This window comes from Taeniopygia guttata, chromosome 1A, assembly GCF_048771995.1.
Source record: "Taeniopygia guttata chromosome 1A, bTaeGut7.mat, whole genome shotgun sequence".
Classification (NCBI taxonomy): domain Eukaryota; kingdom Metazoa; phylum Chordata; class Aves; order Passeriformes; family Estrildidae; genus Taeniopygia; species Taeniopygia guttata.
The window spans coordinates 47,089,686-47,115,397 of record NC_133025.1 but is presented as its reverse complement, the minus strand read 5'-3'; the positions used below and the strand labels follow the sequence as shown (position 1 = coordinate 47,115,397).

General features: G+C 41.3%; 1 long non-coding RNA gene across 3 annotated transcripts; it reads left to right on the top strand.

Annotated features, from left to right (window-relative positions):
* The first annotated feature begins 16,821 nt into the window (after positions 1-16,821).
* Positions 16,822-22,004, top strand: LOC105758573 (uncharacterized). Of its 3 annotated transcripts, none has more exons than XR_001122603.5 (2): positions 16,822-17,099; positions 18,414-22,004. It is a non-coding gene; the product is annotated as an uncharacterized lncRNA (long non-coding RNA). The 3 variants fall into 3 exon arrangements; XR_003958070.4 differs by having other exon boundaries at positions 16,822-17,162; XR_004366633.3 differs by having other exon boundaries at positions 16,822-17,177.
* The last annotated feature ends 3,708 nt before the right edge of the window (positions 22,005-25,712 follow it).

The following is a 25,712-nucleotide window of genomic DNA, read 5'->3' as shown; positions in this document are numbered from 1 at the left end:
GGCAGGAAAAACAAGTGCTGAAGTAGGGGAAAGAACTAAGAAAAAATATAAGAATCACAAGAACAAAGGACTGAGGAACACCAATATAAAGGAGCTGCATTTGCATGGATTCTACCATCTCTGGCTTCTCAAGACTGCTGGGATATCTGATAGCTAGGATTAGTGAGGTCTTGTTAACAATGCATAATGGATAACATTGATGGATAATGGATAATAATGGATATTGCTTTGTTTTGTATAGTTGTATCCTGTGAATCAGTAAGCCTTGTCTCTTAGATGATAGAGTGTTTGTCTCAACTGCTGTTTTAGTGATTCTCCTCTGATTTACTTCTCTGGTAACCACGAGATAACGAGATAACAGATTGTGCTCTCTGTCTCTTTCCAAATGCCTTGGTGAGCAGGGAGAGGGGGAAGACATACAACAGAGTCTACACCCAGAGTTGCAACATCAAGTTGTTGACATCTTCAGTCTGAGAGTCAAGGAAGCATCTTAAGGGCAAGTTATTGATGTTCTTATGTACAAGGTTGTAAATCATTTGCCCACCAGACTGATTTATGTTGCTCAATGCAGGGGAAGCACTCATAATATGCTACATGGTGTTTGTCTTCCTCTTGCCTGTGTCTGACCTCAACTACCAAAACAGGAAGTGTTGATAATTGTCTTTGTTACTTGGGACCAATGAAGGTGACACACTGACTGTGTGGTGGTTTTCTGTGATTTTATTGGATGAATCACATAATAATGTTTACCATTTGTCTGCTTGAATTCAGGTAACTGCTCTTCTTCTCTGTAAGCAGAAGAGTGTGATTTGTGCAGGGACTCCTTATGCTGCCTTCTGTGAAGACGAGTGGGACACCCACACACTCTGGGCTGTTTGTTAGGCTGCCCTCTGTGACAGTGCTTTTATTCACTTTTCTGTTCTTCATGAGTTTTACTCTTGTGATCCTGCTTCAGAAAAAGTTGAGGTTAGAGATTAATATGAGATACTTGGAGTAGCTCTTTGCCCTCACAGCATCCTTTTTAGTTCTTCTTGAATGTGGGAATCTGGGAATACTTCACAGCTATTGGGTTCAGCTGTAAGTTAAAGTGGAAGAGAAGAGAAGAGAAGAGAAGAGAAGAGAAGAGAAGAGAAGAGAAGAGAAGAGAAGAGAAGAGAAGAGAAGAGAAGAGAAGAGAAGAGAAGAGAAGAGAAGAGAAGAGAAGAGAAGAGAAGAGAAGAGAAGAGAAGAGAAGAGAAGAGAAGAGAAGAGAGAAGAGAAGAGAAGAGAAGAGAAGAGAAGAGAAGAGAAGAGAAGAGAAGAGAAGAGAGAAGAGAAGGATGGCAAAATGGAAAAGAGAAGTAAATGAGAGTTGAAAAAAAAGTAGAATATAAAACTCCATAATTCTCAGTAGAGTCATGGTTCTATCTGGAGCAGCCAGTAGGAAGCAAATATTGTTGTGTGTGATTTAAGGTTTGGTATGGGGGTGCCTTTCCTTCCCTAAAATGAAAAAAGTAAAGATTATACTAAAAAGGATGGGAGTTTGAAATCATTCTATTATTTTGAAGACAGTACAGTTGTTCTTGTGGGGATGATGTGACACAAGAATTTTGTATCTTGATTTTGACATTATGAAAGTCAAAATACTTAGATGGAATAAGTAGTGAGTTCTTCATGAGAGACCTGTGACCAGGACTGATTAACAACTAATGATTGTAGTAACAACTAAGAGGCAGTAGAAAGGTGGGAACAGGAAAAAACCCCAGCAAGATATAGCATAACAACCTACTGGACTGGATATTATGTTTAAAAAGGATTTATTTAACAATACAGAGTTCTCTCATGGTCAGCACCTGTACTATCTAACAAATCTAACAAATCAAAAGAAGTAAATTTGCTTGTGGAATAGCTTGCTGTTATTTATAGCACATATTGATGAGACGTCAAGTGTTGCCACCTGTGTCCTCACCATCCTTTTTGGAAGCATCACAACAGGTGTGTTTTTCAGGCTCTATCTCCTCCTGCTAATGCAGTTTTGGTTGGCCTAGGTCACGTGAAATGAATTCTGCACTTCTGAAAATACTTGAGTTTAAACATTGCTTATTTGAATAATTGTAGAAATAATTGCAGAAATTGGGAGGCTGAAACCTTGTTCACCTGAGTGAAAAGTTGAAGGCCCTTGTGCTCCTGGGAATTCTGACCACCTACATCTGCATTTATATTAACTCCAGAATGTCTTCCTTTTCCTGTATTACAAATGAAGGAAGCATGCTATGCAAGATTTGGATAACTTGAAGTATGTTTTCTTGATTCTATGTAAGTGGAACTAGGATGTTCTGAGGCAGACATGAGCTTTTTGATAAGATTGCTTAATAGTGTCGCGTATCTCTCAGCTTATGAGACCGCTGTGGAACAACAATGAAAGATGTGCAACTCCCCATGTAAGTGCTTGTGAAATTACTAGGAAAATAAAATATGTAATCTTGAGAATTATGCTTATCATAATATATTTTAAGGACAGACATGAAAGGAGCATATCACTGACCTCCTGTTTCAGCAGACTGTAGAACTGCCCTCCATATGTTTTTAAATCAAGCTTAATAATTTCCCCTTAAAATTTCAAAGTAATATTTATTCTTGAGTTAAAGATTTCAGTGTCTCTAGAAACATTGTTTCTATGAATATTTTATCTGTTAGATTCTATTTTGCTCTGTTTCATGTTAATTTAAGCTATGCTCAACTCCCGGCTTTCAGCATAACTGCTTTTCTGTGAGACTAGAGGACACTTCCCTAAGAAAAAAATCTCCCCACATAAGTACAGCTAGTATGTAGTGGGTTTTTTAAAAAAATACCATAAACAGCATATTGTATTTTAATGAGTATGTAATTAAGAAATATTTTAAGTTTGAATAATGTCACTTTAAAGAACAGGGTTATATGTACATGTGAGCAAAGGTCTGGCATTTTCTAATGTTTAAGTAGTGAAGGCATTGACATAGGATTACCTCATTGTTTTAAAGTGTAATTAAAATAGCAGTGGAACACTAACTCTAGGGGACATTATGTTTACCTTTTTAGTAAAAAATAAAATAAAAGTAATTCTCTTTCCAGGAATAGAGAGAAGACTTTTTTCTTTTTAATTAAGATTGTATTTTACTAAGTTTTTGAAAGACTGCTTAGTTTTATGTGCCACATTAGCTTTATTTCATTTCTGTTTGGGAAACATCAGTCTTATAAAACCAATGAAGAACCTTTGTAAAGTGGATAATAGTTTAAATTTTTTTTTACTTGGCAGTTGTGCTGTGTACAAAATGTACTTTTATGTTGTAAAAGGAGCAAATCTGTGTTTTTGCTAGTGTTATGGTAAGAGACACCTCCCTAGTTTCTGTGTGAGAGAATATTTTTGTAAAAACTGTTGCTTTTTTATTTCTATATTAATAAATCCAGCTAGCTTTAGATAAACGGATGGTTGTTCAAACTATTTTATCAAAAAAACAGGAGAGAAACCTGTTCTCACTTAAAAAAAATTATCTGACCATTTGGGCTTTTCTGAGAAATAGTTTAGGCAATTAATATAGTCTCTCTAAAAGAAAACGCCCTATGGTATTTTGGCCATGTGGTCACCCCAGAAGTCTTTTCACCATTTAAAAGATTTGTGGTGTGCTTCCAGGAGAACAGAAATATGGAAGAAGAGTAGTCTGTGGCCCCTTTGTTGTTCTGCAGTTGATCCAATGTGGTGGGTTATGGGTTATTAAGTTTTGTGTTAAAACAGCTTTAATGCCTTTGATCAGGAAAAATCAGGTCTGTATCGTATGCACTCTTGGGATATTTCTTTATAATTAGAGCTAGAAGTACTCTCAGGTGTTGAGAATACCATTAGAAAATGTGTGGAGTGCCTTGGAATTAGAATGATGTCATAGCAATTGGAAGTGAACCCATCACTGGCTGCTTTGTTATTAAGTGTGTTTGTGTCTTACATGGAGAAATACAGTCACACATTACAAGCAGTTAGGATTTCCGATATGAAAAAAAAATTTCCCCCAGTTAGTTTATGATTCCAAACACTGCAATTTGTTACGTGCAGGGTTATCTTGCAAAATTTATATGAGGGTGTACTATCCTATGTAGAATAATTTTTCTGTATTTGCAGTCCTTTTGCTCTCATTCTCAGTGATTTAGTGAGTTTTCATTTTGTGTATCCTAATCTACATTGTAAATTTATTTTGCAAGGACTGCCCTTTAATTTATGCTTTTGCAGCAAGTCTACAATTCGATGGAGTTCTGACTGGAATAGTGGGGCCTACCATGAGGAATTACTATCTTTATTGTACATGTAATTAGGAGTGTGACTGGCAGTTCTAGTCTGTGTTCTGGTAAGAACAGTAGTATCTCTCGGTTTTCCAATATTTCTTGTTTTTTTTTTTTTACCAGTCTACATTTGTACCACACATAAACAAGATCTGAAAATCGACAGCAATTCAGGGAATGCTTAATCAGAACATTTTTGAGGCTGGGGTTTTGGCAGCAATGAAACAATGACCTGAGGGGTCTGGCTCGGCACCGAGAAGGGAGAGGCTGAGCCGTGAGCTGCTTTACCAATGCTGCCATCTCTTGCCCTTCTTTGGTATTGCCACCCCTAAAAATGCATGGACAAATGGTCAGATCCTTAAAGGCAAACCCAAAACCCCTCCCTGCAAACCCTGGAGTTAACAAATTACATCAACATAATTTTCCCCCTAACACCTCTCAATTTTTATATAAATAAACTCCTTAAATATATAGCTTCATTACCTCAAACAAGGCTGCTTTCAGTCTTTCATATTTTTAAAAACTTCATTGAATGGATTCTACTAACTCTGAGGTTGTTTTGAGTTGCTGTTATTCAAATTAACAACAAACATGGAGAAACAGAAATAAAAATTGACAGAAAAATCAAAACAACAGATCTATGCAGTCGTACTGTATGTTTCCTGAACTCCAAAGTGGTTTCTTTTATTACTGGGAGCCATGATGGGAGTAGATTGGGAGTAGAGACTACAAAGTCTTTCTGTGCTCACACAAGTTGAAACTCCACTTTCTTTTACGAAGCAATGGCTGCTTTGATGTTTTCATGAAATATGGTCTTAGCTTGGTTTCCAGTGGGCCATCTAAAATGTTGATTCCAAATGATATCTCTGTGTGGATATTTAATTTTTTTTCTTTTTTTTTTTTTCCCACTTTCTTTGTCCAGAAAGATACCCGTTTCTATACCTGAATAAATTAATGGGGAAGTATAGATTGTAATAGTCTTTCATTTTTCTGCAACTTAACAGAAAGGCCAGTCTGGTTTTTGTGTTTGTTTGTTTTTTCTCTCCAGTTTATCAGTGCTTTAAAATATGCAAGTTTAAGATTTTAGGTTAAAATGACGGTTATCTTTAAGCTAGGATATATGACACCTGCTAAAATCTGAAGGTATAATTTTGAAATTGAGATAGAAAAATTCTGTAGAAAACTTCTGAAATTGTTTCTGTGTTTTAAAAGATAGCTGAGTTATGTTTTGATCTGTCATAAACATTAATATGGTTAGATATTAACTTGAATGGAAGACAGCATTTCTCAACAGATCCAAGCTCTGCTGCCAGATAAAAATGAACTTGTTTCTAAATACACTCCCTCCTGGACAGTTGATATGATTATAGTCCCTGTCTTGGCAAATACACTTGGTAGGTAAGGATAATTATGCTTGTCTAGCTGTTTCCACAAATGCTTATTTAAATAATTTTAAAACTCCAAAATAAGTGGTAAGCAAATGCAAGTTTTAATTTGTATATTTTTTGTTTTTCCTCTAATTTTTACAATATAAAGTGGTACATTTCCAATAAGAACACTTTGCGGTTTTGTTTTGAGAACTGGTCTGAGATTTGCAGTACTGCTGAGAGGTTGTGTGTTATAGAATGCTGGTTTGAACTGGAAGAGAGCTGATGGTTCAGAAATACTTGGATTTGTAATACAGTTTCATATCAAGCTTCTTAGAAAACATCATTTCTTAGGAAACCTCAATGTTATTCTGTAACTTTGCTACTTGGGCATATTAGTGGTGGGAGAAGACAACTTGTGAAAGACAATAGCATAGTTTTTGTTCATCAGGAAAAGTCCCAGGGATTGTGTAAGTCACAGGAAACAGTGGGGCAGGAGGGCAGGATGTACTGCTATTAGTAGATAGTGGAATTGAGAGATCTTTGAAAGCTGCGTTACCATATTTGGAGAAGTTATTGCAGGGTTAACGCTACCTCGGAGGAAGAAGAATAGGAGCTTTCCTCAAACGACCACCAGACAGCAGAAAAAAGACCCCTAGCAACACGCCGTGCAGATGCAGAGCACGTCGAGAATATCACAAAGTCCGGAACTGAAGGGGTATAAGAACTGAAAGACCGGGAGGTGCGGCGCGAGCCGTTGGGGGGAGCAGAGGCTCCCCGGCCGCCCAGCGCTGCATTTGCCCGTACTGCTTGCTTGCTAAATTAATAAAATTCTCTTTATAAAGTGACACAAATTGGTCCCGTGTCATAATTTATAACAAACTGGATTAGTTTGTTTTCACTTTTTTTTTTTATTAGTATTTTTTTGACTTCTGGTTGTGCTGCTCTTGGCTAGGTAATTTATGGCCTATTAATAAGCTCTAGAGGATTGTCCTGGTTGCCAGAGGCCTGACAGTCAGATCTGAGAAGTGTTTTAAAGACATGTTTGGTTTGAAATTGCTTTTCTGTTCTTCCCCAAATGAAATCCTACTGCTACACACATTATTTTTGGATCGGGAGAAGCTGCAGTGGAGTGAGGATGGTGTGTGTTTATAAAGACACCTGAAAAACAAAGCTTTTTGGAAGCTGAATCTTGCTGGGGAGGTGAGAAGTGGGTTGCTTCCATTTGGAGAAGAGGTGGAGTTTTCACAGTCTGGGGTGGGTGTTAGGGTAGTACTGCTGAGGCCATGGCTAACATTTGCATTTGTGCAGGCTGAAGTAGTGACCCTTCCATGTCTCCCCTGATTCTCTGAATGCACACACTATAGTCCTGGGCATTCTGCTGTCCTGAGGTTTGCTGCAGAGGAGCATCCTGTGTCCTCATGTGATCCTACAGAGATACCTGGCTCTGTGCTGCTGCCCCTGTTGTGTGTGGTGGAGCTCCTTACTCAGCAGGTCCCAGTGGCCATGTGGCTTCTGCATCACCATGCTCTGGGAACAGGGTAATGGGGGCATTAATTGACTCTTCAGAAATGAAACATGTTTTCTTTGGTTTTTTTGAAAGAGAGTGAGGAGTGTAAACAAAGGTTTGTCTACATGTGTGATGCAGCAAAGTAGAGTCAAGGCTCTGGTGGTTTCATGAAATCATGTGGTGTAATAAAATGATAAGATTTCTAGGGAGCTCTAGAGAGAATCCTGATCTCTTTTTGTTCCTTTTCTGATTGCTGCTGCTTTCAAACAGCAGCTACTAGGTGCTCTCTCTTATTTTCTTTTAGTTTAGTGTGGTACTTATGGAAGCTCCCATCCAGCTCCTCAGCTGATCTTTGTGGATATCTCTGTAGAATTTACCAACCAAACATGTTTTGCCTTTCTCATCTGGCTGCACTATAGACTTCCAATCCCTCAACTGCTTTTATACTGAGGAGGGGCATAATGTGTTTGCAACAAGCCTGTGTGAACTAATGGTGACCTCTTTGTAGCAGCATTTTAGCTGTCTCCTGTTCCCATTAGCTATTCTCTTTGCAAAAAGCAACTGTATTTCAGCTCCGTGTCTTGTAATTTTCTTCCCTGTTCTAGATCTGCTAGCTCACCTTCCTTGCTGACCACCAAACCTTGTCTCCTGAGCTGTGTTCTATCTCCCCAGCCATTTTAGCAGTCATATGTATCACACAAATTCCATTTTTTCCTTTTTAAACATCTCATTGTCCTTCTGTTCTTTTTTTGGAGTGCCTCATCCTTTCTCCACTTGGAGAGGTCCCATCTGAAAAACACACCGTGACTTCCTTCCCAGTGTTCAGAGCATGTCTTGTCTGGGCCCTCACCCCAGAAATTAGGATAAATTCTTCCATCACTTTTGGAGCCCTCCAGAAGCTGAGCTTCAGATTCCAGTAAAATAGGAGTTTTTCCTCTTTCTGCGGTTGCGGTTGTGATGTCTTCAAACTGATTTATCTGCTCCCAGGCTGAATTTTCTCATCTTCTGTAAACATAACTGATGTCATCAAGATAACTTCTACAGTAGAAGTGGCTTGGTGAAGAAAAGAACTTCGTGTTTCAAGCATTAAGTAACACAAAAGAAGGGGATTGCCCTAGTAGCAAATGGCTTGAGTGAAGATAGATCCTTTAACAAGCTACAGACAAGTTAGCTCTCAGCTTGTGCTGAGAGCTGGGCAGTAGCAAGCAAAGCATGTAAAGCAAAGACCTCTCTTCTCAGGGAATCATGGTGTGTGTCTACGTGGCGTATTATGGGCCAGTATGAACATGTGATACCAGAAATATGTTGCATAATCATACGTATAGTGAATCGGTCCCTGAACACATATGTATTTAGTATGGCAGTAACGTGCCTTGATATTACAGGCACTGAAACCTCCTGCCTCTGAGGGGCTTTCTGCTTTCTCAAGAGAGATTGCATAATGTGTAGCGTGGGAAGGAGTGTGTGTGACAAGCAGAAGATCAGGTGTCCTCTCACTGAAATTTGTTTGCCCTCTAGACTGAGGCTGAGCCACTGAAACAGTTTTGGGTTTTATTTCAGCATTAAGAAATGATATGTCAACTGCATAGTGATATGTCATCTTCTGCTCCATCACTACTCTGCATCTATCCATAATTAAATCCACACGGAGCTGTCTCATCCCTGTCCAGCTGCTGCTACTGCTTTGATTTTGATGCCCTGTGTTTGGAATCAGATCCTAATCCACATCAGAAAGTAAACAAATGCCAGGAGCTGGAGTGCAGTTGATTTATTAAGATAAGCTGACGGGCTGTTTGCTCCATTTCTGACATTTATGCAAGGCTTGCTCTTGTCCTAGGGATATTACTGCCCAACAAAAGTGCATTATAATGCCGATCTAAGGATCATCCATTTTGTATTCATTACAATTTTAACTAATACTTGCCTGGCCTCATGTATGGGGAATGATCACAACTGTTCCTGAGCATGAGTTGGGTTATGTACTCCTCCATTCTGTGTGTCCTTCTGTTAGTGAACCAGCCAAATGGCTTTTGTGTTGGTCTCTCTGCCAGTCTCCAGGAGTTCTCAAACTAGGTCCCTTGGCTGAGATGGAAAGAAAGAAAAAGTGCTTTTCTCTGACCTCCTGTGTGGTGAAACTTGGAAAGCTACAGGAGAGATATGGAGGAGTGAAGTCTAAATGCTGTTGAAAACAGTTGGGTAGAAAATAAATCACCATGGTAAGAAAAACATTGCTTTCAACAGGACAAAGAAGCTGAAGTTCTCTGTTCACATCCATTACTATGGGACAGAAAACCATGTGCTGCATGAGGTTTGCATAAGTTTGTCATGTGAGATGAAGACTGTTCAAATCTTTAATCCTTGCAAGGAAAGAGAAAAAATGTTCCTGGGTATGTGTTTTTGCCATTTCTACCCAACTTTTCCTTGCCTTCACTGTTGGGAATATGTGTCCTGGAAAAATTAATAGTCTGAAATAAAGATTTTTGCCTTTTACCTGTTATTTGCACTCAGATAAGGATTTTGTTTCCAAATAATGTTACTGCTCAGCATTCAGACGTTCTCAGGAGGAACTAGTAATATTTTTGTCATACCTCAGATGTGGTTGTGAGCATTCCCTAATGTGCAGCAATGCAAAATAGTCTATATGTGATGGGAAGGAGGGCTGATTTTTCAGGTTGGTGGATGAGGAGTGTTCTTCTGTTCCATCCCACCGGCACCACTCTGATGAGCCCATCAGAGTACTGAAGATATGTACAATGAATGCTAAGCACATCGTGCAAATAAGCACAATAATAATAATATTGAAGATAGGAAATGAATAATTTCTCTAAATGAAGCTTGGGCAGGAATTCAGATAGAAAGTATGTAATTAAATCAAGCTGGAACTTGATCAAAATACTGAAATGGTACTAGGAAAAAAAAAGAAAATTTATTTAGTGGCTATTAGCAGGAAGAACCTTGACTTTCTACTTCATCTGGAAAGAAGACAACTGCTGCCAGCTCCTGAAAAAAACTGAATTCCCAAAAGAATGCCCCTCCTCCTCCCAAGTGTTTTTCCCATGGTGAATTTCTGTCTTGGGCTGCCAGAATAATACTCCCCAGTTCTGGAGGTGGGGCAGATATTTGTGCAGGAGAGAGACTTTGGGGCTTGACCCTGGAAGGATAGTGAGCTAGCTGGTGGCTGAGCTGAGTATGGCTGTTGCTGGTCCTGTCTGAGGTAGCAGGGCGTGGTAGGTTATCATGGGTTGATGATGGCAGATGCCAGGCATACATGAAAGCCACTCAGTCCCTTCTGCAGCTGTTGAGAGGAGAGAAAGTATAACAAAAGGTTCATGGGTTGAGATAAGGACCTGGAGAGATTGCTCATCAAGTATCATCACAGGCAGAACAGGCTCAACTTAGAGATATGAAATGAATTTATTACTAACAAAATCAGAGCAGGGTAGTGAGAAGTAAAATAAGCCCTTAAAAACACCTTTTCCCCTACCTCTCCCTCTTTCCCAGTTCTACCTCCTACTCCAGCAGCGCAGGGAGACAGGGAATGAGGGTTATGGTCAGTTCATCACCTGTGGCTTCTGCTGCTCAGGGAGAGGTGTCCTTCCCCTGCTGCACTGTGGGGTCTCCATGGACTTCTCTGATATGAGTCCAGGTCGTGATCAACAGCTCCCTGCAAACTGCTGCAACACAAGTCCATCTCAAAAGCAAGAGTCCTCCTCAGATCACTGCAGTGTGGGTCACTCTTCCACGGGATGCAGTCCTTCACAGAAAGGCTCCTCCAGCCTGAGAGGAGGTCCGGTCCCCTCTCTCTGTAAGTGTCCCATGGGCTCACAGCCACCTCTCAGTCATCCACCTGCTCTAGCGTAGGGCTTCTCCATGGGCTGCAGGTGGATCTCTGCATTCCCGTGGATCTCCTGGGCTGCAGGGGCACAACTACTTCACCATGTCTTCGCCATGGCCTGCAGAGGAATCCTGGCTCTGGTGCCAGGAGCACCTCTACCCCTCTTTCACTGGCCTTGGTGTCTGCTGAGTTGTCCCTCTCACATGTTCTCACTCCAGTTAAAATTATGGAACCACTTTTTGTTTATCTTTGTTCTTAAATGTGTTATCACGGAGGCTTTACCACCATAATTGGCCCAGCCTTGACCAGCATGCTCATCTTTAGAGCCATCAGGGATTGGCTCTGTTGGACATAGAAGGAGCTTCTGGCAGCTTCTCAGAGAATCCACCCTGTAACCCCCCTGCTACCAAAACCAGGTCATGCAAAACCAATAGACAGGTTTAAATAGCTGCTCCTACTGAAATGGATGAAATGACTGATTACTGTGCCCATCTGAACTCTGACCAGACCAATCTTTGCTTAACTTGGATTCTCCAGTACAAACAGTCCTATGACAATCTGTGGAAGAAGGGTGAGCAGCAAGGATCTTCACCCTATTGCAAACCACAAAGGCCCATTTGCTACTGTGTGATAAAAACTCAGAGCTGCTGCTGGCTTTACTGGATAGTAATTGCTCCTTCTTCTGCTCCTAATGCTAGAGGAGAAAATTACCAAGAGAGCCCTCCCCTTATCTGGGCAAAGGCTGAACTTTGCTTGTGTATTTGATCTCAGTGCACAATTAACCTGGCACAATTCACTGAGGCAGAGTTCACTATAAATCCTTACACAGCAAATGAATTGTAATCAATACATTTTGGTAACGACTGAAAGGCAATTTGAAGAGTAAATAAAGCAGAATGTTGGAATTTCAGAGAGTAGGTATTTTGAAAGGATTTGAGGCAAATGGAGAGTCCCTGCAATTCTCTGCAATGCTTGTGATGTGGCTGTGTATGCTAATAGGATAGTCAAGCAGTACATGCCTCCATGAGCTCATGGGTAGAAGGAAGGATTGAGCCTTCATTCCTGCAGTTGGAGATAAAGGAGGTGGAATGGCATTGCCAGACATGTCATGGACCCAGGTGATGGTGGTCCAAAGCTGTGTGCCTCCCTGTGTCTGTGCTAAGACACAGAGAAATGCAAGCAGCAGGAGCAGAACTGCTCAGGCTGGGACAAGTGATGGAATGGCACCTTAGCACATTCCAGTTACTTAGGAATCCCAGGATGGGAGGAGAGGGAGTTTATTGTGGATTTCATAAGCAGATTTGTGATTTAGGCCTAGTTGAACGTGATCATTGGGCTATAACCTTCTCCTAAGTTACTGGGAGGAAATCTACAATACGAACCGTTCTTGGCTCCCTGCTGTGGTTGTGTGATGCAGGCTACACCGGGGACTTGCTGTGCTTAAGGTGCTATGAATTGGATCCAAGCATGATTTAAGACAATTTTCTTGTAATTCACAGTCAAGCAATGGAATAGCTCTGTCTTCTGAGGATCAAAAGTATTAATAAGTCCCTTAGACACAATTTGGAAGCAAATTGCTTGAAAAAAAAAGATTTTTTGCTGAATTTGAGAGCGTTATTTTACTGTACGGAGATGAGCTCCATTAGCAGAACACATGAATTAAAACAAAGCAGCTTTAGTTGCATTTTGGTTAACTGTTCTTGAGACAAGAAAGCTCATCTGGTTGTGAATATGTGGCAACGAAGATTATAAATGGTGCAATGGGGCTTAATCTTTAGGTTTTGTATTTCTACAAAATGGCTCTCATACAGAAACATTTCCTTACCTACAGCTGAAATTTGTCACCATGGTAACCTTCTGTGTTTGGAGGGGTGGGATGCTCTAGGCAAATATGCAGCTACAACCTCAGAAATTGTTACCCAGAGTTTCTTTCTCCTTTCTTTCTTTAACATCTGTGAGATTCGTACACACTGGACACTGCTCATGTAACCAGATCAGAGAGAGGCTGTATGGATTTAAACACTTTTCTTTTTTTGAAAGGAGAAGTGTTTGGGGCAATTTTATCCCTTATTCAACTGGCTCCATTGTTCTCTGGCTGCAGCTTCAAACCAGTTTGGCTCTCCAGGTGTTGGTGGACTGTGCTCTGCTCTGATACCTGCAGTGTCACCCACTATTGCTGGGGAAAAGCAGAAATCCTGAACAGGGGCCCCAGCAGTTCAGCAGGGGGAAACATACTGTTAATTTGCTGGCCTCAATATGCACACAGCTCTATTTTGTTTTCTTTGACATACATGTCTGAGAGCAACTTCAGGCCTTAAGCTTTTATTTAAAATTTTTTAAAAATATTTATTCTGAAGAGTCAAAACCCCTTCACACAAATGTAGTTAAGATTTCTGAAATTAAAATTACTAAAGCTGTGGAGAACCCTTGCCCACAATATTGTGTCAATGCAATAATATTTGAAGGACATGTCAACATCTTGATCATGTAATGTCTGACTTTTATTTCCCATTTATATGTCAAACTTCTTTACACTGCTTGCCCCTGTTCTATTTTTGGGTTGTAGGAAAATGGAGGAGTTTATGATTAAAGCTCTGGACAAAGGCTGTGCAGACTGAAGTTGCTATTAGTGAGCTACTGACTGCCACTAACTCTTGACATAACCATGGCTGAGTCATTCCATGTCTTTCTGCCTTAGGTCCTTGTCTGTATACAGCACCTTCTTTCTTCTGCTTTTGCTTGCTGTGTGGGCATACAGTACAGCAAGAGCTGGTGTCTGGGATGTTCTTAATCTGTGCAGTAGAGTCTTGATTTTATCCGAGGCTTCTTGGTATAGCTAATAAACAAACAGTGAATAAAAAATATTAAAGGGAGTGCAATAACAAGCAAAGTGGTGACCCTACCTGTTTATTTGCTTTTTGAGAAGCTCCTGGCCTGCCACAGGAGCCCCCAGTTGAAAAGGCCCTGTCATCTGAGTATGCCTTTTTTCTCCCTGTGACTGATGTTTACATTTTCTTATCTTTCCCCTGTAGGGTGGAGCAATCAAAAACATTCCTTCATGTTAAGGCAGGATGTGTTTGAAAGTGTTGTCTGGCCCAGGCTTCCATGCCTATCTTTGCTCCTTTGAGGCCCCCTGCTCATTTGAAGCATGCCAACTTTAAGTAGGAAAATCAAGTTTAACAGCCTCAGAGCCACTGGCAGGCAGAAGGAAGAATCCTTCAGGGCAGTTTGAGCACTTCCTGGCATCTAGCACATGAGGTTGAGCTGACTATTAATATGCAGCCACCCACCCCACTGCTGTCCCAGTAGGGACTGGGGCAGAAAGCATAATTTTTGGGATTTTACAAGGCAAAAGAATATGGACCACCAAAAATATTCTGTGTTCACAGGTTGCCATCCACCATCTTCTCTCTTTGTCAAGAGCCACAGCATGAAAGGGGAAAAAGGCAGATACTGAGGCTGCATTAAGTTCTTGGTGTCTACCTTCTTTCCCCTCTTCTGCTGTGCATGCTCCCCCTTTTGTCTTGTTTAGGTTGGAGTGGTGGATCACGAACAGACTGTTATTAGGAGAAGGACCTTGCCATTCAGATGCTTATAGACTCATCTCCCAGATTACTGACATCCCTTGCATCTGCAGAACTGGGTAGAGATATTTGTAAGAACGTGTTTTTCATCTAGAGATTTTTGGAGACATCTTTCTATCAGATGTATTGCACAAAATGGCTCCCTCCAAAGGAGGGAGGATCTCCCAGTCAATTTCCCCAGAATTTAAGGCAGGGAGGAGGAAGGTGAAAAGCAATGATTTCCAAAATTATCTGAATATTTTTTCAAGTAACTTAGATTGTTTGCAGGTTCAGGTTGGCTTAGGGGATGAATGGAGGTTGTGTTGAGTGCCTGTTGCATTCAAATAAATTGCTCCTTTCCCCTGAGCTCCATCTCCTCTGTGCAGCTAAATCATGTATGTTTGCAGGAGACAGTATGCTTGTGTTTCTCCCACGACCCTGCTGGCTCATTAGTGTTATTTCTGGAGGTCTTGTTTCCACAGTAACAAGCAATTACCATTGTTCCTTGGAGTGCCAAAGTTACCACCAGCAACGCAGAGGAAGATGCGTTATTCTCTATATTGGGATAAAATGCCTTCATATGTCTTGCTCTTCACTGAATGCCAATCCTGACGTAGGTCCTGTGCAAATAGCACACTCCACCCCCTGCCAATGCTGCTTTTGCTGGTATTAAGACATGCCAAATTCTGAAAAGTTCCAAAATGATCTCCTCTGGTCTATGGCTACACTGGTAACGACAGGGTCAGGATTTCAGCAGCAGGATGACTGTACCAATGGTAGCTCTGGTAGGAATATAAATAGAATAGCTTGGAGGCAGTTCTTTTTGCAATTGTGCTTAGCTCTGTTCTAAGTAATGCTGCCTAGTGACGTCAATTAAATATACTCTCTGTATTCACCCTATAGCTCCTACCAGTACTGTGGTGGAGCTCCCACATAAGAGTCTGCTGCTCCTGTGCTGGCAGGATGCTGTGTCTGTATTGCACAGTCCTTCATCGTCCCCAAGGGGTAATGTGTGTGCATCAGCTCCAACCCTTTCTTCCATCAGCGGCTTCTATTTCATGTTTACCTTTACATTGCACACAGACTGATTCAGCCAAAATGGTCTTCTAACCCCGCAGAATATTCCCTGAATTTCATGCACATTATAGAAAGAGTACGCTGCTGGGAAGCTGATGGAATATGGGCTTTTGTAAGTGAGAGCAGTGGGATACTGGAATGCTGAGGCAGCTGGATCGAGTTTCGTGGCTTGGTGAGTTTTTATGGCTTTCAGTGACTCCAGTTTCCAAGTGTGACTACGTATTCTGAAAAGCTCTGGGGCTCCGTTGTAAGCTCTGAGCTCCTCTTAACAGAGTTTTCTTGTGAATGGGTCTATGTATGGATCTACATATACACACCCACTTGTCCAAATGACTAATAGCAGGTGTTGGAGGGAGAACACAGCCTCTAGCTTACATAAACCAAAGCACAAGGAACCTTGCTTCAAGGAAGCTGAAGCAGAGAGATCAAGAGAAGCATTTTAAAACAGATGAACTGCCTTTTGTGAAAGGTCTTGGAAACATTTGCACTAGAGATTTTTAAAAGCTAGAAGACACTTTCGTATCAAGTCACTGTATGAGTGCACAAGGGTGGCAACACAAAAAGGGTGCTGATTTGACAACTACCAAGATTGTGCTGCTTTAGATGTCCTTAAGGAAATCAAAATCCAACAGTAAACAGTCTCTTTATAGGATGGAGAAAGGTATAGGCAGAAACAGTTGTTGATAAGGTCCTTCATTCTTTGCAAAGATTGTCTGGGAAGTGAAAAAGAAAACGATCACAGGGAATGAGTTACTCATGATGCAGAATAGCCGTCACCTTGATGTGAAATGAAGGTTGAGGAAGGAGTCAAACACAAATAGAAGAAATGTGCCTGTCTATCACATATCAATTCTAAAGGCCATGCCTAATTTTTAAGTATCTCTTAATTAGTAGAACTGAAATATTAGAAAGTCACTCAGTTTTCTTGTGGGCTTGCCATGAAGGCAAGTCAGCACCAGAGAAAGGTTAAAAAATATCCTTAGGCATGTGAGAGTAGTCCTGCCTAATTCAACAAACTTCTCCTCTTTTCTGTTGCATCCACCTAAAGCCTTGGATTTTAGCACTGTATGATGGGGAAATAAATAAATAAGTAATAATAATAATAATCTTATTTTCTACATGTAAACCAGAAGCTGATTAGTTCTAGGTGACAGCTTGGGTGGTTCATAATGAGCCGAGGCGTAGTTTTGTATTGTAAGGAGAATATTCCCACCTCAAAAATAAGCCAAGGCTTTGCTCTTGATGTGGGCTCCAGGGCACGCCTGGCGCCCCAGCCTTGCAGCGGGTGTTGTGCCGAGCTGGCCGGCAGACACTAGGTGGAAGCCTTGGGTTGCAGTTCCACTGCAGCTGCTGACGGCAGGAAGAAGAGGACTTGTGCTTTCAGAAAGAAGAGCTTTTCATTTTCTGCCTGCCTTCACATGCTAGAAAGGGAAGTCCAAGCTCTTCTGATGCGCCATGGGGTGAGCAGAGGAATGGTGGAGAAGTGTCAGTCCCATCCCGGGTCCTCCCTGCAACAGGATCTTGTGAGCAGGGCTGTGGTGGGAGCCTTGAAATCTCTGTGTTCTTGGGTGTGGTTGGGTGGCAAGATTGATGTAATTCTTCCTGATTTATTTTTAACCTCATTTATATATTCTGATGGGGATAATTTTGAGATTCTTGTGAGTGCATAGAAAAGAGTTAATATTGGGATGAAAGTGAGTACTGATGAGCTGCTTTATCTTGCAACAAATTCTGGTAGAACCAGCTATGATAAAGTGCATGCTGAATTTATGATGATTGCTTTTGACAAGGCCTCCAATCTGAAAACTATTCCAAATAGTGAGATTTAGAGTTAGTACAAAGAGTGAATCACAGGTTAAGTGAGAGCTAGAGGAAACTTGAAATGTTCATTTGAGAGAAATGTCAAAGTTTATGATTTCAAGGTGTCTTGTTACTTTTAGTGTTAAAAATACTGTTTTCAGTGTATTCCTAGAAACTAAAAATTAGGAACATTTCAATTAGATACTTTTAGAAAAATAGCTGATATTTTATTTTAAAAATTAGTGAAGTTTTGGTATCGTTTCACATATCAGTTGAAATGCAGAGTTAGGTTATGCCAAGTCAAGTCTCATATGAGGCCACGTTATGCAATCCTACCAGTAACATAACATACCATGAATATAATAATTAAACATTGTTATATAATTTAGTACAGGTGATATTTTATATTTAAAGCAAGTGATTTTTCTATGAAGTAATGAGTTTGCTATGAAAAGCAATAGCAACTTTATTTGTCTGTGCTGAATGAAACAATTTAAATTTTTGCAATCTGAAATAGAAATATTCTGGGTACTAGTTAGGGACCAATTGTCTTTAATATCCTGGAAACATGATTCCAGGCTAATCGAGTATATTGAACACATCAATGGCTCTCATTATTAACTGAAGAACATAAAAACAGTACAAGTGTTTTTTTTATGTTAAAAAAATAAAAGGTTGCTTTCAAAAATAGTATTTTAATTTGAAAAAAAACTGTTGTATTTTTCCTTAAGGCAAACTCTTCAATATTGAAATTTTTGTTTCAGTCTCCCTTTATATAGGGATTTTTCATTTGTACTTAGTATTTTTTGAAAAATGTTGATTTTATCAAAGTGGTATATTCTGGTTGAAGATTGTTTCGATTAAAATTTTCGCACTGCTATGAGCTGTTATGACACTATCCTCCTTCACCCTCTGAGCTGTGGTAAAAGGGTGTGTGAAATTATTGATTTATCTTTTCTTATTTTTTTTTTTAGTGCAATGACTTCGAGAGCTTCATGGCTGTTCTGCTAACAGATGCACAATTGTGAAACATGAATATGGACTGCAAATCTCTACTGTCAGTCAGCTCCTCTTCCCCTCTGCATAACGTAATCCCTATCTCCACAATGCCTGCACAGATATACATTTGCAAAGATGTTTTTCTGGAGATAGCATGCACAGCAAACACTCCCTTACTTGTTCTCATCTCTAGCAACATTATACGGAGTTTCAGTTCACAGTTCCCTGTGTTCCCCCTCCTACCACTGAAATGCAGCCAACTCTGAGCTGCAGCTATTAAACATCACACAAGCAACACCACAAAACAGATTGTGGAAATTCACAGGAATTCACAGAAAAGCAACAAATTGACAGAGGTCTGGGAAGTGATAACAAAGGATCATAGGGAATGAATTACTCGTCATGCAGAATAGCCATCATCTTGGTGTTCAGGTGATACTAGGATGCAAGGGCAAGTTTTTGAGGGTGGCACAAGGAGATGTCACTAGGAGCAGTCAGGTTTCAACAAGGGAGATGAGCAGGTCAGCTTCCTTAAAACCACTGAGTTTTGTCAGCCTTTCAGAGCCCCAAGGAAAGGGCCGAAGGCATAATTGCTTGGGGGTTTTAGAACTGGTCCGTTTCAAGACAGGTGAAGGCACTTTCAGGACATATGAATAAAACAAGATGGAGCAAGTACTGTATCTATTCCCACTTTGTATGAGTCTGAGAAAACAGCTGGGAGAAAGTTGGAAAGGTCTGAAGGAATCACATGTACAAAGGTATAAAACAGTGTGAACTGGTGTGATAATAGCTGTGACATGGCTAGGGAAAAGCTTCCAGAAACAGTGCATTTCTATGACAAGGTCATCTTCATGATGGCCTTAAGGGGAGAAAGGAGGAAAGATGGGAAGATCTGCAATGAATCAGGGGAAAGAGAAATGTGTGTGAAGGTATGTAGCTCTGTGTGTGTGTGTGTGTGTGTGTGTGTGTGTGTGTGTGTGTGTGTGTGTATAGCACAACAGGAATCTCATTCAGGTTGGAAAAAGCATTGCAAGTGTCTGCATCTCAGTTTGCTTACACTAGTGGCTTGAAGAGGGTACTTTGGCACAAAAACTGCACATGAATTCTTGCTGCTTTAGGTAAAGTGATGAGTGGGGAAGGTTGCCAGACACTGTCAGTGAGCATTCAATGGACAGCTAAGAAGAAACTGCAAAAGTCTGTTCCCAACTCAAGTTGCATAGCAACACTAAATCGTCAGATTGCCGTTATGTCAGTCCCTTACATTATCCCCATTATTGCATCCGGTTTTAGGAACCACACAGTGGGATGTTGCTAGCCCACTTCACAGCTGGATGTGTGACCTTTGTCTCTTGCTGAATGATGCCATGTAATTTGTTGCAAAGGTGTCTCAAAGTAGTACACCAGAGAGAAAAATCTTTGACAATCCATTAACACAGAGCATAAGGAGCAAAGGATGTGCCGGTGCAGCATGGGGCAGGAGAGGCAGATCAGGGGGCATCAATATCCTTAAAGAAGTCTATGTCTGCCAAACTTGTCAGGATGTGTGTTATCCCAGCACTTCTCTGAACTGAGTCTTCATTGATCCAGTTGAAAGCCTATATTAAGGGGTGAGCCACAGTTGTTCATGTGTTTCAAATGCTTGTGCTTGGTGTTTGGATCTCTCCTATGGACCATTGCTGTTGTGCAATTCTTACTTCTAGCCAGCTGTTTACTGTTTTTCAGTGTAAGCACCTTGTGAGCTGTTTCCTGGTGGAGATGCTGAAGTACTAAAGTAGTCACAACATCATCATGATGTGATGTTTCAGACACTGCCAGTCTCTGAAAAAATACCTGGAAGTCTGCGTCTCTAGCAGGATGTTTCTAGTAAGCTGCATAATGTCTTTCCTGGATGTCTTGTGTAGCACATCATCCTCCTCCCTTTTTCATTCTGTTGCTGCTTCTTTTACTGGCACAAGATCCTGAAATGCCCCTGCCATCTCCTTCCAGCCAAGGCAACCAGGGTTGCTGGGTACCAAGGTGTTGCTGGAGTTTTAAGAATGCAAATAAAATGAATTAACTCCTTTACTGCAAACATCAGAGTGACATGGATTTAGAACACCAGGTGGAATGAAAATTACCTTGCAGACCTTTTGCACTGGATGATGGGGAGAGTGACTTGATAAGCAAATCATTCTCAGTGATACATCTCCTTTCTGAAGAGTGCCTGGTTGTAAACTATGCCAGCTTTTTCAAGATCACCACTGCAGATTATGAACTAGCAAACAGACCTCAGAAGGACAAGATAGACTGCCTGCTCGCTCTGTATAGAGTAATAGAATTATTCTGCTTCATTAAAACAACTGATGAGAAAACAAAGAGCCTCAAGATTCAGTTCCTCAGTTTCTGTGCCCAGAATGCAAAGCACACAAATGGCACAATACCTGGACTAGGACCTACAAGTCACACTTGCTTGATATCAAGGAGACTGAGCTTGGACAAAGTCTAACACAGCAGCTGATAAACATCCATGTATGACATTGCTAAGGGAGTTACCCTTAACAAAGGAACATCTCTTTCAATGCGAAATAGCTTAGCAGTTCTTACAAAAAAAGGAATAAAAGCTGTTTATCTGATTTTCACCTTTTTTTCTTTTTAGTACTCCCCTGAACTGCTGGATGGGACACTCCGAAAAGCTTATTTCCCTCTTCAGGAGAGAGTCTTCTCTCTCTTTTTGATGCATCTTGCTTCCCTGTGTGGATGAGGGATTTGAGATCATTAGTGAGACAGCAGGTGTTGGAGTGGTCACTGGCACCCACCAGCTTTGTAGCTCAGTCATCCTGAGGGCCACTCTAAGGAGGGATTTATCCAAGGGCTCTGCAGAGCAAATAAGATTTGTAGCTGCTCTACATGTGCTTGTGGACAGTCCTGGCAGTTCAGTGAAGGAGTCAGTACTGAATTTTAGACCGTGTCAGCCAGACTGAAGTGTTTTGTGTAACACTGCTGCCATGGACTATCTGGAAGTAGAGATATGAGAGACTATTCCATGGAGCCAATTCATGTTTAATAATTAATATGGCTTTTCCTTTTTAACTTGGGTCTTCTAGTTTATGGTGGGTAGGGCTAAGGGTCCCCATTGCAAGGTGGAGGATTCTTTTGTCAGACTTTACACTATGGTCAGACCTCTGTAAGATTTCTCTACACCTATCTCTGTCAGTTTCAGTCTGTTACCAAGTACGATCTTTGTAGCACCTCAGCTTTATTTGACAATCTGAGTTTCCTATGACCTTTGAGAATAACATTTGCAGGTTAAAATGTGCTGAATAAGGACAAATGAGAAATGCAAAAGAAGTGAAAATAGAGAGGTTTTAAAGAAAATCATCTTCTGTCAGCATTGTTTACATGTGTGCTCATTTCTTATAAACATTCAAAGGCTTGAGTTTCCTGTTGCTATTATATGTGGAAAACAAATGTCAAGACTGCACATGAGTACTTGCCATAAATTAATATTAAATGTGCAGACACATTTCATCTCAAAGTGCTTGTACACTCCTCTTGTCAGAAAGCAGAATAAATGATGATCAGAATCACTACCTAGGGCTGGTTATTTCCATCTGTATTTATGAAAATGTTTTACATGGAAGGTCAGGATCATAGCCTCCAATTTTGCAAATGGGACACTGTTCCTCAGTAAAGCCACTTGTCTGGCAGCCAAAGAGCTTCCGTCTCTCTACTGAACCTGCAGAGGCAAGTGCAGATGCACAGATTATTATTTTTGCTTTCGTCCCTGACTACCCCTTTTAAAAGGAGTCACTCACCCTTTCATTTATTGCTTAGGACGTGAGGTTGTCCATCACTACCCAGCAGAGGCTGCTGTCCATCCTGTGAACTGGAGGCCTTGTAAGCATGCCTTGCTGCTTTCCTTCAGGTCACCTCTGCTTCTGCCTTCAGTGGCCCTCACTGCAAAGGATCTCTTCTCCCGTGCATGTCTTCTGTGCTGGACCTTCAGCAAATATCCTGGCAGAAGAGTCCTGATTGTGTGCTTCAGTCTTCTGTATCTTTATTTCTGTTCTTTTCTTGCTCTCAGGGGCCTCTCATTTTTTAAGGCTGTCAGACAAAGATTTGTAGTCCTGAGTTCTCTCTGCTTTCTTGTGTGTGTTTTCATCCTGACATTCCCCCAGACTATGCAGAGGTGCAGGAGGGTTTTAGGGTGAATGTGTTGTTTCGTGACAGAGAAGATTTTGATAATGCATTTTACAAGGTTCCCTGGGAGGATGAGCTTGGTAGTGGCTTCAAGAAATGAAATTCATTCAGAAGGGACTTGATCAAAATGTGTGAAGTAACATGTATCAGAAGAGGTCTTGTTAGGAGCACCTTTTCTTTGTGTCTTTCCAGAAACTAACGAAGGGCCATTTGGAGAAAAACTGGCAAATGCAGTACCTGGTTACTAGACACAGTGGTGAATAAACCATGAGGTGTGTTGCCACTGTATGTACTGGGGACCACAGATGGAAGTAAAAAATCCCAGTAGCTTTATGGAGTAAGCCAGCTTCCAAATTCCTAGGAATCAAAATGTTTCTTGAGCTGCCTTGTACAACTTCTTCTCAAGAGCTCACAAGGGGACACCAACAACCCTGATTGTCCTTGCCCAGGGACAGTTTCTTGGGGCTTCTTCCACTCTGCCCAGGTCCCAGGCCCTCAGGCCCCCAGAGCCACCAGCCTCTGTCCCAGTGATGCTGCAGCAGGGATGCTCTCCAGCTCCCCACAGCTCTGCCCTGCCCAGTCATGGCCCTGCTGCTCCAGAGAGGTACCTGATGCCGTGGGATGGAGTTGCCCCTGGTGCCTCCCAGATGCTTTGCTTCTCAGCTGGGCTGTAGGGATGTCCCTGTGGAGCCCCCAGCCTTCCTAGGGCCCTGACACTTCTTACACAGTTTTGTAAGGCTGCAACCTGCTCTATATAAAGTATATACTATCACATGCCATAGTCAGTAACATTTCTAAAGTGGGTGATTCTCTCCCAGTATGCTGCTTTTATCAAAAGCAATGGAGTTAATGCCTGCCAGGATACAGAACTTATTGCAGAGACTGCAAATGCGATACTTAGACTAGTAAGTCACTTTACCAATGCTCTTCCTCTTAAAAGTGATCATTGTTAGAAATCATTGATCTTTTCCTTGTCCTCTTTGTACGACAATATCACAGCTCCAAAATGGAAAGCCTTGCTGTGTGAGCAGAGATACACAGATCAATAACCCTTCTTGTGACAGCAAGTGAAAATGTGTGGTGCAAAGGTAGGCTTCCACAGTCCTGTTACTAGGAACAGCTTGGATGTAAGCATCAAATGTCATGGCAGTTGAAATGGAAAGATGTTTATGGAGTCAATCTGTCTTCTTTGGAATTTAAGCATCATTATTTGAAGGACAGTTGCAACATTTCGTTATAAAACTTCTGGAATTTCTAGGGAGGAGGAGGGGAGTGAAGCTAGAAATATCTGTCAAAATAGTTGTATCTCACAGTGTTTGTGTACATTCATTTCATAAAGGCAGGTAGTGACCAGTGGCAAAGGGAACCCAGGCCTGAAGTTGTGTCAGGGGAGGTTTAGGTTGGCTATTAGAACACAGTTCTTCACCCAGAGGTTGTTTGGGCCCTGGAACAGCTCCCCAGGGAAGTGGTCACAGCACCAGCCTGACAGAGCTCAAGAAGCTTTTGGGCAATGCCCTCAGGCACAGGGTGTGAGTCTTGGGGATGGTGCTGTGCAGGGCCAACAGTTGGACTTGATGATCCTTGTGGGTCCCTTCCAACTCAGATTATTCTTTGATTTGGTGGTTCGGTAGTCAGAAGAGGCCAAGGGATCCATGGTTATTGAAACTGCAGGCTACAATATCTTCTAGATTTTACAGCAGATATATTGAAGCTCAACCAACCAAAGTCTCCAACACCAAAATCCATGAACTAAAGCTTAGTCTTGGTATAGCCCAGGTAAATGTGGTTCTGGCTCTTCCCTTAATGAGATATTTAAGCAAAGCATGTTGTATTCATTGTGAGGATTTTCTGGCACCATGCAGGACAGATGGACAGATTCAACTTTTTTTTTTTTTTTTTTAAAAGGAAATAACTATTCAGACCAAAGAGCTATTAAAATATTGGTGTCCTGACTGCCATCACTTCATTGTGTTGGGTGGTGGGAGTTTGTTCCCTAGTAGAAGATTATTCTTGTGCTTTTTGGTGTCAATGCCTAGGTCAAATACATAGCCTGGCTGCTTCTCATTCTTAGGAGGGGATGGCTGGGCTGCCTTTCTTGTATGCTGCTTCATGATGGTGGCAAATGTGGGATCTGACAGTGCATCAAGTCTGAGGAATCCCATAGCAAACCTCCACACAGAAGATTTAACTTGTGATTAAAAGCAAGACACGGCTGCATCCATATTAACCTTCTCTCTGCAAAATCCAAGAAGGTTTCCCAACTCCCTCCTCCCCAAACCTCCACCACTTTTCCTTTTTCTTTGATTTCTCAGATAAAAATAGGGTGACAGAGGGACTGTGGGGTAAGCAGCTGGAGTAGAGCGGAGCCAGTTGCCATAGAAACCAATGAGCCACTTAGCAGCACTTGCCTTCCTTCTTTGCCTGTGGATTTATTTTTTCCTCTTGTTCATGGAGGGCCAGTGTGGGGTGGCAGGAGAAATCCCACACCAGCTGAGACTCCCTGCCCCTGTGGCCACCTGGGATGCCACTGTTCCCTCAGGATCTGCCTCCCAAATGAGGAAGGGGAGAGGGAGGATGGACTTCAGATGGAAGAAGGGTCTGAGCTTCAAGACTTGTACATACGCTGGGTTTTTCCCCCTCGCCCTGGCATCTTGTTTTCCTTTCGTGCTAGATAGCACTTGGTTGGTGCCCCAAATATTCAAAGAGGACTCCCCAGGCCACTTGTGCCCTGCCCTGTCTCTAAATATGGCAAATAGCAGCAGTTGGGTTTTATGCTGTATTACACCCCAAGCTTGAGTAGCAAAGACAGTAGTTTTGAGGTGAACATATGGGTTAGAAGAAGAGAATATTCCTTTCTTCCCATGTCTTCCTTCCATAATGAAAAATTAACATTTGGGTGACTATTTAAAATAGATGCCCAACCTACTTTTGGTTCACATGGGGCTAAAGTTGCTTTAATTTCACTGCATATACATTTCTCAGTGGGGAAAACCTATTTCCTTGAAAGATCAGAAGTGCTAAATGGAATACCTGAAACATATTAAGCTATAATGTGGCTACTCCTGATTTGGGTTTGGAGTGCTTGATATTCAGTA